Source organism: Numida meleagris, unplaced genomic scaffold, assembly GCF_002078875.1.
Source record: "Numida meleagris isolate 19003 breed g44 Domestic line unplaced genomic scaffold, NumMel1.0 unplaced_Scaffold119, whole genome shotgun sequence".
NCBI lineage: Eukaryota > Metazoa > Chordata > Aves > Galliformes > Numididae > Numida > Numida meleagris.
In genome coordinates this window covers 1520881-1534155 of record NW_018362987.1, presented here as the reverse complement: position 1 = coordinate 1534155, position 13275 = coordinate 1520881, and the positions used below count along the sequence as shown (strand labels likewise).

General features: G+C 45.1%; 1 long non-coding RNA gene across 3 annotated transcripts; it reads right to left on the bottom strand.

Moving 5' to 3' along the window:
- Nucleotides 1-3404: 3404 nt before the first annotated feature.
- Nucleotides 3405-13243, bottom strand: LOC110390483. 3 transcript variants are annotated; one of them, XR_002433749.1, is made up of 4 exons: nucleotides 13163-13243; nucleotides 11007-12487; nucleotides 10835-10916; nucleotides 3405-10246 (listed from the first exon to the last, which is right to left on the bottom strand). It is a non-coding gene; the product is annotated as an uncharacterized LOC110390483 (long non-coding RNA). The 3 variants fall into 3 exon arrangements; XR_002433748.1 differs by having other exon boundaries at nucleotides 10835-12487; XR_002433747.1 differs by having other exon boundaries at nucleotides 3405-10916.
- Nucleotides 13244-13275: the final 32 nt, after the last annotated feature.

The window sequence follows — 13275 nt, the reverse complement described above, 5'->3', positions numbered from 1 at the left end:
GCTTCTTACCAGAGAGCAGCTGCAGGTTCAAGCTTGCAGCATGTTTTACAGTGAGGCTTCTTGCCCAAGGCAGCAGGATGTTGCCATGGGAGTGTGACTTCCCCTGACCAGTGCCATTCATTCCTGCATGAAAAGAGCTTTGAAAGAGCTTTATAAAAATCCAGTGTCAGGAGTTGATGTGAAACAAATTCAACTGTCCTATGCTGCATTCAAAGCCACACTGCATTAGATCAGTCAGGATGAACTGGAGGCAGGGGTGGTTTGCCAATGTAATCAGCAGATGTACAGTCACAGCTGGTCAGCAACTTTCTAAAATTAGAGCCATCATCTAAGAAAGATTTTCTTCATGATCAATTCACATTTTTCATAGATTCAGTAAGTAAAACATAGTCCAGTAGCATTTTTCCCCATCTGAAGGTATGAAATTGTCCTTATGATATGCATTTTAAATTCCTTCTACATTTTCCATTCCTTCTTGTATGTCCTCTTTTCTTTAAAAAAGCACTGATCTCCAACGCTACCATAAGGAAAACCTGAAAAGGTGGCTATTTTACAGATATTTCTCATGGCCTCTAATCCTCCTTCTTGGAGGCAGTTTAAGTTCCATTCAAAATCTCTTTCTTATGTGGAGCAATAAACTTTGTCTGCCTTTTTTTTTTTTTTTTTTTTTTTTTGCACAAGAGATAATAATTCACCGCTGGCTCACTTCTCATTTTTCTCAGAGCGCTCTTCACTGCCTTATTTTGTGAAATATAGCTTTCTTCTCTTTTACACTTAAGAGATGACGAGGCAGGGAGATTATTACATTTGCCAATGCCCTCACACAAGAGGAGAAGTAAATTAATTCCTAGATCATTTCAGAGCTAGAAAAAAAAACAGATATTTGCCCTGCCCTCCCCAAACCTGTAGCACTGCTAGAAGCACATCAGGGTTCTGGTAGTAAGAGCACTTATGTCAACTGCTGATAAACCTGATGGATAGCATACAGCACATATCTAAAACATTTTGGATTAGCTGTTTTAGGGAACTATCAAGCAAGCTCTTGTGGGAAGTCTGCAAATTTAGAGGGTACAGCAGAATTACCAGGTCACAGCTCAACCAATGGTTGAGCACCAGGTGAGAAGGTGTGGCTAACCCAGGGAGCTCAGGTGCAAGCAGTGCACCTGTGTGACCAGAAGGGTTAGAGCCTGGATCCACCCCTCCTAACCCTCATTAAAGAGTTACCAGCTGAGGGATCAATATCTTTCTGGAAGTAGGTTGCACTTCTGTTGAGCTGTCACTGGTTGTTGAAAGGGGTGAATTAATTTTCCTTTGTTATTATTTGCTATTGCTCTATAGTGCATGTGTGCTATTTGAGGGTACTGTCATTGCCTTCTTTTGCTGTACAGTGGGTCTCATATTCAAATCAAGAGATGAATTTTCCCTAAAATACAGGCAAGAATCAAGTCTGTTTCACAGCTCACACTCAAACTGCAAATCTGTTTTCTATATTCACAGTTTGTGTAGTTCTAGTACATGCGTATTTAGATGTTTTCATGTTTTCTAGGAAATGTGGGTTGCAAACAAACAATGTAATGCATGCACGTTTTTGGAAGTGTTCAGCTCCACCCAAAATCAGGCTGAGACTGATGGCAAGCAGAGCTCTGTAGAGGAAAGATGCTGATTTAGCTGGCAGCTTAGCCCATAGCTCAGCTGATCCTCACTGTATTTCAGAGTGTGTATTTCAATAACACAAATGAATTGGCACATTGGTCATCAGGGCCTTTCTTTCAGCACCCTTAGCAAAGCAACACAAAAGGAAAATGAGTATAAAGAGGCATTCAGCTGTGGTTAGCTGAGTCCTGGCCTTTTGTCTAGAAAATCCTGAGCTTCCTTGCTGAAGTCCATCATAACAAACTAGAAACTTTTGTCTACTTTTCCCTCAAAATTAGTTTATGCCAGTAACGCTTTTATCTTGGATAAAGGAGAATAGAGTTGAAAATTGGTTTTACTATTCATTAAGGTAAATCATTTATTCTCTTTATGCTGAGTCAAAAAGAGTTGCATAGCACAATAATTGCACCCAGGATGTGGGGTTTAGGAGATGGGTAGTGAAACACTGCTAACATGTCCCGTGTCAGGAATGCTTTTTGAGTTCAGTGATGAAAGCCATGGAAATCATCCTATTTTATTCATATGTTTATGAAGAATCCATTCAAATTCAAAAAATAAAAAAGAAAAATAAGTCTAAAATGCCAGGGGTGAAACACTGGTATATATTTTTTCAAGATAAATGAACAAAAAGTGAAACAGGAGAAGGCATTAAAATTCCATTCTTCCTCAAACTGCATGCAAGGCAAAATAATGTTCCAGAAAAGTTTTTCTTTGTTGTTATTGATGTGGCTGAGGAAAGAAAGCTTTGTGAATCTCTATGTGGTAAAGTGTTACTTGATAACACAGTTAAAATCATTTTTCTTCTTGGCTTCTTCTAGGGATTACAAGTGTGATTACATTGTAGCTGAAGGCCATGGAGTTTGGCCAGATCTTGCATTAGGCTCAGAGTCAGGCTTCAGTGTCACAACCTGTAAGGTCTCACTTTTAGGTCATTGCTCTTATGACTGGGGAAATGATACTTTGCAGAACAGGAGTTCCTATTTCTTTTGCCTTTCTCCACATTTATCCTGATTGAATGTCTGCATTCCCTTCACTCATGCTGGGGTAAAATCTTCTCTTTATGCAGACTTCCCTCATTGGAATTCACTTTCATGTTGGATACATCAGAAGCTCATGGCTGCATATTGACTTTGTATAAACCTATTTAAAATGCCAGGATAATAATTTACTTGACCTAGACAGGCTGAGCAGTGGGCCTGGGAGAACCCCATGAGGTTCAACAAATCCAATATCTTGCACTAGGTTGGTGGCAGCACCTTCTATCAGTACAAGCTGGGGGAGAAAAGGACAGAGTGCAGCCCTGCTGAAAAGGGCTTGGGGGTACTGGTGGATGGCAGCTGGACATGAGCCAGCAATGTGCTCTCGCAGCCTGGAAAGCCAACCACATCCTGGGCTGCGAGGGAGGTGATCCTGCCCCTCAGCTCTGTGCTGGTGAGGTTTCATCTGAAGCACTGCATCCAGATGTGGAGTCCTCAGTACAGGAGAGACATGGACCTGTTGGAGTGCATCCACAGAAGAGCCACGAAAGTGATCCAAGGGACGGAGCCTACCTACAAGGACAGGCTGAGAGAGTTGGGGCTGTGCAGCTTGGAGAAGAGAAGGCTCTGGGGAAACCTGGGAGCAGTCCCTTCAGTATCTAAAGGGGCTGTAAGAAAGAAGGGGTCAGACTCTTTAGCAGGGTCTGTGTGATAGGACCAGGGGAAATGGTTTCAAACTAAAAGAAGGGAAATTTAGACTGGATATGAGGAAAAAGTTTTTTACAGTAAGGGTGGTGAGGCACTGGCACAGGTTGCTCAGAGAGGTGGTGGACATCCCACCCCCGGAGATGTCCAGTGTCAGGCTGGATAGGGCTCTGAGCACCTGACTGAGCTGCAGATGTCTGTTCATTGCAGGGGAGTTGGACTAGATGACCTTTAAAGATCTCTATACTAATATATACTTAGTGTATAGTGAATATAGTATTATGATACCTTGTAGTAGTTATAAGGTACTGAAAACCATAATCTGGCGAGTTTCAGTACCTCTACCATATATTATGATGTCACATGGTTTCACACCATTAATACATATGCCTTGAGATTGCTCTTTAATAGACCCACAACTGATGGCTACAGAATAAATTCACTTGCAAAGTGATATAGTATGAAAGGGAGTCTGATTACCATTTATCATATTAAAAAGAATTCCTCAATCTTTGTGAGAAACAGCAACCTGCAGTTATCCTTCAGTAATTTAAAATGCCAGTTGTGCCCCTTTCTGACACAAAGTACATGTCTATGTTCACAGTAAAGATATTTAATAATTACATACTGCATTAACTGGATAAGAAAATTAATCCTATCCAGTGTGAAAGTATAAATATCTCTAGATGAATGAATGTAATATTCCCACTGAGTGAGTCTTTTCTGGGGAAATCATGAAGTAGAAATAAGATAAAAATAGAATCTAACAGCTAGATCTTGTTGCTAGCTCTGAAGGAGTCCCTCTTCCATGACAAGGTTGCAACCGGTTCCTTTTATAGCAACTCTGGTTTATCTCCCCTGTAATTTTGGCCTGAGAAATTCCAGCTAAGCTTTGACGACAAAGGAAACTCTCCCTACAAGCAGAGATTGTCTTTTTATGCAGAGCAAATTTACAAAACAAGTCTTGCTGGAAAGGGTGAATTCTGCTTTCCTTACTTACATCACCCCTGAGATCCCAAATTACCTTTAAACTTTCCATAAGGTAAAATTCCATTGCAACATCATGCTTGTGTTATATCTGAAAAAGAGGTGGACTGTGCCCAGGCAAAGCTGTTGGTTGTCTCATGGACGATTTTTAAGTCAGCCTGCTCCCTCTGATGTTGGTGTGCTTTCACTCTCATTGAAGTATATACAGAAGAAAACACTCGTGGTCTGTGTGATTATAGACCCTGCTAGGGCTCTTCTGGTCACACTGAAGCTACTGGTGGCAGCCTCAGTATGCTTCTGTAGCTTCTGAGGACATCAGAAATCTTCCTGCTAATGCATAAACATATTCTCAGAAGTTGTTTATTTAACTTGGAGAAGTGATGATTGCATTTGAAACTATCACACTACCATAAGATTGATTTTAAGCCCCTTTGTATTCCACATATGAAAAACACTGCAAAAGCTTTGATGTCAACTAGCGTTGGAGACCTTCCAGATAACTCTGCAGCATCGATAGATTTTATTTCCCAGAAGAAACACTCTGCGCTGCAGCGCTTGACTCCTGAGGCTGCTGTGAGCGAGGCAGGCAGAGTCAAGGAGACCATTAAAATACATGTGGTCTGAACAAGGACTAATTTATTACCAAGAATAACTTTGAACTGACACAGAAAGTCAGCACTACTTCTTGGCATAGAAAGATAGTTTATTCTTCCTGGACCTCAGTGCACTTTATTTTTAGCCGAAAATAATCACGGGCTGTTAAACACAAAACAAACCTGAGATGCAGAGAAGCCCTGCGGCACCACGCACAGCACAGCAGAGCTGCAGCAGTCTCACACTGGTGGAGATGTATGCAACTTCACGTCTGGCCCCATGCAGCCATTCCTGCATCAACTAAACATGCATGTGTCACCCAGACAAGCCAAACTGTTCTTTTTTAAATGATTCAGAATCAAAGGTATTCCTGGAGTCTGAAAGGAGACGTTAAGAGTCAGCAAAATTTCTTCAGTTAGTTCTCTGCTCTCTATGGAAATGGTCACAGAATCCATACACAGCTCCATTTTACAACGGGAGGAGGAAGGGATCTGGTCTGAGCCGTTTTCTACAGGTTATGTAGGGAGTTTGTGGGGGAGCCTAGAAATAGACAAGGGCAGCCATGATAACAGAGCTGCTACTGACATCCTTGTACCTGAATTCAAGGCATCATCAAAGCAGGCCAACCCAAAGAAATGTGTGGTCGTTTATAATTCTGCATTCATTATTCAGTATAATTCTGTATACAGTGTAATAATTCTGAGCCACACTTCCCAAAGAGATAAATGGGGTGAGTCAGCTGAGAATGAGCATCATGACATGGAAACCTCACAGGAGTGCCTGACCAGAACCCACAAGCTTCCCAAATCAGCAGATTCAGGAAGGAGAAACCTTCAGCTTTTTCCAAAGGAAAGAATGTGTCTTCTACTTTGTTTGCTGATACCAAGCAGGTCAGAGCCAGAGCACCCACACTGATACCTGCAAACAGGAGGTGGAGCAGGACCCCATGAAGTCCAGCACTGTAGTGACACTTCAATCCTGAGAAAGAAACTGTTTCATGCGTGATGCTGGTCCAAATCTTAAATGATCTGTGCAGAATGAACTGTTTGATCAAAGGATACTTTACAGAGATATAAGCAATACTGCCCTGATTGCAGCATACAGCCTGTAGAAACATATCTTTGCAAAGAATAAGCACTGGTGATGCTTTTGCAGATGCATATCAAAAATACTCTGTGGTAACAGCACTGGAGCAGACCTTGTAGCAAATTTAAGCTTGTGACATTGTGGCTTTGGGGTGGAGAAGGCAAGGAGGAACAGTTGTGTCCCTGCTCTCAGTTACAGCCCTATGGCTGCCCCTTGTCTTGCCGTCTCAGCTGGCTACTGCTGCCCTACTAGATGTCACTGTTTCTACAGCTCAGTAAAGGAAGAAGTGTGTGAGAGGCCCCTGGGACTCAGCACATCCCCATAACAGCAGGTCTGACCCCTTGTGCTTCTTCCAGCTGGGGTTTTGTCATGTTGGCCAGAAGAGTTATGCATTTTCACCCAAGGCTTTAGCCTCTGCCCTCCCAGCCCCACAGAGAAAGAGAAGTAACACCACAAAGACTGCATTTGGACTTATGCTACAAGTAGTCAAATCCTACCCCAATGAGCTTTGAACCCCAGGTCCATGGGGATGCACTGTGCTCTGCTCCAGCAAACGGTAGAGCCATGCCTACAGAATGCCCAGACGTAAAACTTCCTATCTAGCTGCTTATTTCATTTGTGCAGTGATCACTATTTACACACTTAAAGGCTTGGTCCAGGTGTAGGAAGCCAGGTGCATGTGAAAGGCAGTCTGTACTACTTGCTCTGTGCACTCAGGGTGAAGCAACGTCACATAGGGCCAGTCTTGCAGGAGACAAAACCGCCTTTTCTCTCCTTGACTCAGTGAGAAAATGAAGGATTCCACAAATCAGAGGCTACTGGTGTTGCATATCAAAGTTAGTGGGTCTTCTGTAGAAAAAAGCATTCTTTAATCAACATATTTTACTTCATTGAAATTAACTCTATTATGCTAATACAGTCTTACTGATTAAAAACCATAAGTTTTGCTCTAATAGTCCTGAATTACTAGGATAGGATAATGAGATTTCCACTTCTAAATGTCCTGTGCATTCCAACCAAATTACATCTGTATTTGTGCACAGATAAATATGAATTATTCTCACAAAATTTACATCAAACATTCTTCCTGCTTCAAAAACACCATGGGAGAGAGAGTGACCATGTCACCTGCAGTCATCCTTTGCCTTCAGAAAGACCTGTTGGGAGGACAGACACCCCTCCTGGCTTTGAAAAAGGAAAGAAATCTGTAGGATAAATCCTCAGCTCCTGTACAGCAAGAATAGCTGCATCTGTGCTGTAAGGTGCAAGAAGAAAATCTAGTTTTTCATTTTACAGTAATAGAGAAGAAAGCAATGAAGGAGGAAACAGCTATACTTGATTTGCGATTTGCAATGTCTAACGCATCTCTATTGCACCAAGGATGCACATATGGGAGTGATACCACACCTGGTGAACCTCTGAAATCAAATGACTGGTATGGAAGTAACTGCTCCTAGCCTGTGACTGTGGTGCAACTGGAACATGTCATGAGAGCAGTGTTGCAGTAAGGTGAGTGCAGCAGAGAAAACAATTGACAGTGAAACCAACGTACTTGCAACAGGACTTGGTACCGCCGCATGATTGCCCCCATCCCTGCTCCCCAGCTGGTGGTGCAGGGCTGATGCATGGTAGACCACCCATGTGAGGCCTGTAAGTCCATCACTGCTTATTTTAGGACAGGGCTGACCAGCTGACCTGAGCTTTAGGTGATCTCTCATGATGCTAAATCCATGATTTGCATTTTTGTCCAGAACCTCAGTTCAGCCTCTTGCTTTGCTGGCTGACAGACTGCCTGGAGGTTGCGGTGCCTGGCAGGAGCAAGTCTCTGCCTTGGTTGACCTGAGGGGCTTCAGATTTAGTTGTTCCCACTGTCTCATTCCCAGTGAAAAGTTTTACAACTTATGCTATATTAAATCTTAAAAAGAAGGTGGTCATTATCAATGAAACTGAAACCTTTCCTTGTTGTAAGTTACCACGCAATTTGATCTCAGATAATGTAATAAAGGGAAATACAATACACTGCAATCTTGGCTACCAGCGAGAAGTCAGACATGATACATACCGCCTTTTATGGTCTTCACAACATTAGCCCAATTTGCAGAACAAACATTAAGCCTTCAGCCCTTGTGCCATGACTTGTGCACAATGCTGCTAGTAAGATTGACGCATCTGAAGGGCGCTCCAGGACAAAACTCCTCCTGGCATCAGTGAGAGCTGCTCTGGCACCCGTGTTCTCCCAGCAAAATTGTCTGCTTAACAGCTCCTCTGAGAGGCACTCACATCCCAAGGACAGGAAGGTCAGAGCCACAACAACAGCACCTCACAGAGGTTAGGCTCTCTCCTATGCACGGCAGTAGTGAGGGGGTTGAACGATTCTGACTTTTATACAGTTTACACATTAGTTCTCTTGGAGTAATGTATGTTAGCCCTACTTGAATCCTGGTTGTAGAGCTTCAGGTTATCAAACCTTGACATCAAATGAGAACCTAAGCAGCAGTTTTTCCCCTCGCTTACTTGCTTCTTTCTTGCTTAAAGGCAGCATCAGATTATCACTTCAGGAGGCTGCAACAGTGAAAGCTGGATTAGCGCTGAGACAGAACAAAGTGTGATGCTCACTCTTGCTTGGAGAACTTGATGCTCAGTAGATTTGTTTCATTTAATGTATTTATTGAGTTGGTAAGAGGACCTTAGTCCATTTTGTAAGAGGATCCCCAAAGGATATGGGGGGATCCAGGCAGAGGATTATTCTGTTAAAATTGTGTCCTTAATTCCCCAGATGGTGGTGCCTGTGGCATGACAACAATGACAGCAGCAGTGCTACAAAGGGATCTCTGGAGGTCTCCAGTCCAGAGTAAAACTATTGTTCACAATAAGTCAGGAATATCATAAGATCTTTAATATTATTATCAGAGTAAAGGGAGGTTTGATTTGTGGACCTTATTGTAATTTAAGGAGTAGAGCTAGCATGGTGGCACAGGACACAAATCACTAATCAGCTTTAGGCCATGAGTTAAACATTAGAAAGAAATGATAACTGTTAAACCCACTTAGTACAGACTTGTGTTGACATTATTCCTGCTACCCAAGCTGCATTCTCTAGAAACAGGAATTGTTTTTTTTTTTTAACTACAGATATCTTTCTTCTTTAGACTGGCCTGAAAGGCCTCTACAGGTAAAACAGAAAATCCAGTCTGAGCAAGGAATTTACACCGTCCCTGGGTGCCAGGACCACAGGAGGACAGAAAACACAAAGTGTTTTGAAATGGAAATTCCCCAAATTCATGTGGGGGATGAATAAATACTGGGTGAAACCATGGAAGCCTCCAGGATCAGATCCTGTAACTGAGCAGTAAGGAGAGCTGTCATTACATGACCACAGAACTTCTAGGCTCACAGAAAAACACACACAAGCACGACTTGGAGACTCCTGGAAACGGTTATGCTCCTGTTCCTCCCACACCAGGGAGGCAGCACATTCTTGAGCTCAGTGGCACAGAACATCCCTTGGCCCAGCACATGTGGACAGCCCTGCTCCTGAGTAAGCTTCAAGAGGCATGAGAGGAGCATCCAGTCTCATTTCCTCCACTGTTGAAAGCTGGGAGCTGACTGGGGAGAAACTGCCACACCAATCCTCGCAGCTCCACAAGCTGCTGCGAAGCCAGAGCTGTGTGACTTCTGCTGTGAAAACCCATCCCACTGGAGCTGGTTTTGTACCGCATGGTTTTCTTCCCATCCAGCTCCTGCCCGCAGTCAGGTATTTATAAATATAAATTACCAGCTGAGGTAATTTAGCTTTAACCATTATGTAATACTGGCTCTTGGGCTGCTGCAGACCCCTGTGCTGCTGGACCTGCCGAGCATGCTGGCACCTGCTGCGGGAGGAGGATGTGGTGAAGTGGCTGTGGTACCAGCTGCAGCCCAGGCTCAGCTGACCCATGCTAGGCCATGTATGTGGATGGAAAAATACCATCTACCCTTCTGGAAACCAATCTGCTCCATGAACTGATGTCAGGGACCAAGCCACAGCAATGTTCTAATGAAAAGCAATGTGCATTGTGGGAATGTGTGGCTAGTTTCCACAAGCCTTATCACGAGGTGAACCTTCTAACTGTCTTTCATACCCATTTTTTATTTTTCCTTCTTTTTTATCTTTAAGTGGGAAAATGGTTGCTACTGACCTGATTCTGTTAAGCATTTCTTGTTTTATTTCAAGTTTTGAAGCATCTTCACTGTCTGTATTCATGCTGAAAATCAGGACAAAGAGAGCTTTTGCCCTTCTGCTCGACGGCAGGTCTCTGCCCTCCCTGAACTCGCCTTGGGACCCCGCGTTATGCTTTGACAGGTGTACCACGCCAGGCAAACTCCTCTTCCACGTGGCAGCGGCTCCGACGCCGCGGGGCTGGGAGCAGCGGCGTGACACCCTGCAATTCCAAGCACAGCCCCTGGGGGGTGGAGCGAGCGGCGCGGGCAGGCAGCGCGGCGCGGCAGTGCGTGCAGGGGGACGGGGTACCCCTCCCCTCTCGGCAGATCGGCTCACCTGTCAGCTGCCTCCCAGGCTACAAATCTAGCCATGGTCTCCACTAGGCAAAAATCTTACCAAAAAGAACGTGGCTACCCAGACTAAGTGCCCGCTTGGAAATGCGGCTGTTCAGGTCTCTAGATGCGGGGGGTGCCTGAGCCTGCTGCTGCCCCCCCACGATGGCAGATAGCATCTGCGTGAGGTGGATGACCTGCTCAGCCTGGTGGCAGAGCTGGAAGAGGAGGTGGAGAGATTAAGGAGCTTCAGGGAGTGTGAGCAGGAGATAGAATGGTGGAGCAACCCCCTGCCATACCTGCGAGAAAGGCAGTGGCATGGTAACAGTCAAAATAGTGGTGGACCCCCTGGCCTGTTGCAGCTGGGCAGCGGGAGGGGACCTAAGAGACAGAAAGGAATGGAAACAGGTCTCTGCTTGGCAGAGCAGGAGAACCCCCTCCCTACCTACATTGCCTTCCCAGGTGCCTTACACAATAGGTTTGAGGCTCTGGAACTCCAAGGACAGGTAAAGATGCGGTGGAAGGTCCACCCAGGAGGTTGTCTATGGTGAGGTGGCTGACTCCAAGCCTCGAGACTCCCCCACTAAAAGGGAAAGAAGGGTAATCATCATGGGTGACTCCCTTCTCAGAGGAACGGAGGCCCCCATACATTGGCCAGACCCTACCTGTAGGGAAGTGTGCTGCCTACCTCAGTCCCAGGTCAGGGACATTACTAGGAGACTCCTCAGTCTGCTTTACATTAGCTCTTTTAGTTTAAAGCCATTCCCCCTTGTCCTGTCACTATCAGTCTGTGTAAAAAGTTGTTCCCCCTCCTGCTTACAGGCTCAGTACTTAAGTACTGGAAGGCCACAATGAGGTCTCCCTGGAGCCTTCTCTACTCCAGGATGAATAAGCCCACCTCCCTCAACCTTTCTTCATAGAAGAGCTTCTCCAGGCCTTTGATCCTCTTTGTGGCCCTCCTCCGGATCAGCTCCACCCAAGAGGCAGGACTAACCCAGCAAGTATGTGAGCAAGGTCCTCCCCTGTCATCAAAAGTCATGCTCTGAGCTGCTTTCCACACTGTGCAACAGCAAAAATGGGGGACAGTGAATTAATATTCCTGATCCTAACTCAGGGCCTCCCACCCCACAGCCTGCTGGGGTCTAATTGGTCTGGCTGCAAACTTGTGCTGGAAAACATTAGTTGGGTTGTAAATGCAGAAAGCAGGAGGAATCCATCTTCAGAATTAGCTTAGTGATATTTGGATGCCAATGGCATTGTTTTAATATTATAGAATGTAGACTTACTTTAATATTAGTTAATTAGTAAAATATTTTTGTGCTATTAATAAGTGTATTCCATATGAAGATATATCCTAGAACTGAATATCATTAATTTCTTACTAATTGATCTGTGATTAACTTATTAATGATTGTGATCTATTAGTATATTAGTCTCTATCCATTAATGCAAACATTAATTTTCAATTAAATTCCTATTTATGCACTATAAATGTATTGCCACCATTTAGCATGTTTCCTACAAACAGAAACATGACTTAGGTTTTCCTGTGAATGAACTGCTTCAGGACTAGTAACCTCCTTCTCATCCTGAAGGTCTCCTCTTGAGACTAAGAGAGAATGCCTTCACCATTTGATTATGATTTAAATAGCTTTGCTTCTTTGCTCTTATCATCACTTAATGAGGCAGTACCTATCTCAGCTGAGCTGACAGGTGAGTCAGAGCCATCATACTCATTATTCCTCTCCCCTTTGGCACTCAGGGAAGGAGAGACAGAGCCAGCCTGGGCTCCAAGTGCCTGGAGGAGAAACTTGGGCTGAGCAGAGTTGTGGGCCATCTCCTGCTCCCACTGGGCATCCTGGCCCCAGGGAGCCCCATCATGGTGTTACCTGGTGTCCATGGTGTATGTGGGCATCTCCCTGGCTCCTGGTGCTTTGCGAGTGGTGGCAGCCCTGCGGGAGAGGGAGCTGTCAGGATCACAAGGCGGTCAGCAGGATTAAGGCCAGGCAGCCATCCGGGACAGCTCTGTCTAAGCCTCTCCGTCAGCTCTTTGTCATTCCCAACAGGGAGGTCAGGCTTACTGGGAATCAATTTGCACAGTCTTCAGGTTCATATTATGTGCCAAAAAATGACCATACCTAGGAACAAGCCTGGAGGGGGGGAGTTTATTATGATTACCCTGGGGGCAGTGGCAGCTACAACACTAAGCCTATTACAGCATCAGTAGAATGGGGCTGGCAGAAGTGATTGTCAGCGAGCAGATAGCACCCTGCTAGAAAGCAGAAACTCTGCTGAGAATGTGCCTGCCCTGGGAGGGAGGCAAATAAAAGTACGGGATGTGGTGGGGATTGTGAAGTCCACCACAGGACCTGCAGTTGCATGAGGATGTGGAGCACTGCTTGGCCCAGCGCTGCTGCCTTTGTGGTCAGCCCACAAGCGCAGGTAACTAGTTACAGGCAGGGCTCTCAGTTGTTCGGTTGGCCAAGACGGCTAGAGGCACCCTGGCTTGCGCAGTGGTGCAGCCAGAGGGAGCAGGAGGTTCTGTGAATCTGTTCCCCTGGAGGAAGGTGAGGTGGAGCTCCATCCTGGACTTGCCCACTGTAAGGAAGTGGGGGTGCCCGACTTACACGTTACGGCCTCACGGCCTCGAACGCCGTCCCGAAAGGATCACCCACACAGCGGCCGCGCGCCCCGTAAACGAGATGGCGGCGGGGGAATGACACGGCGCTCACGTGACACA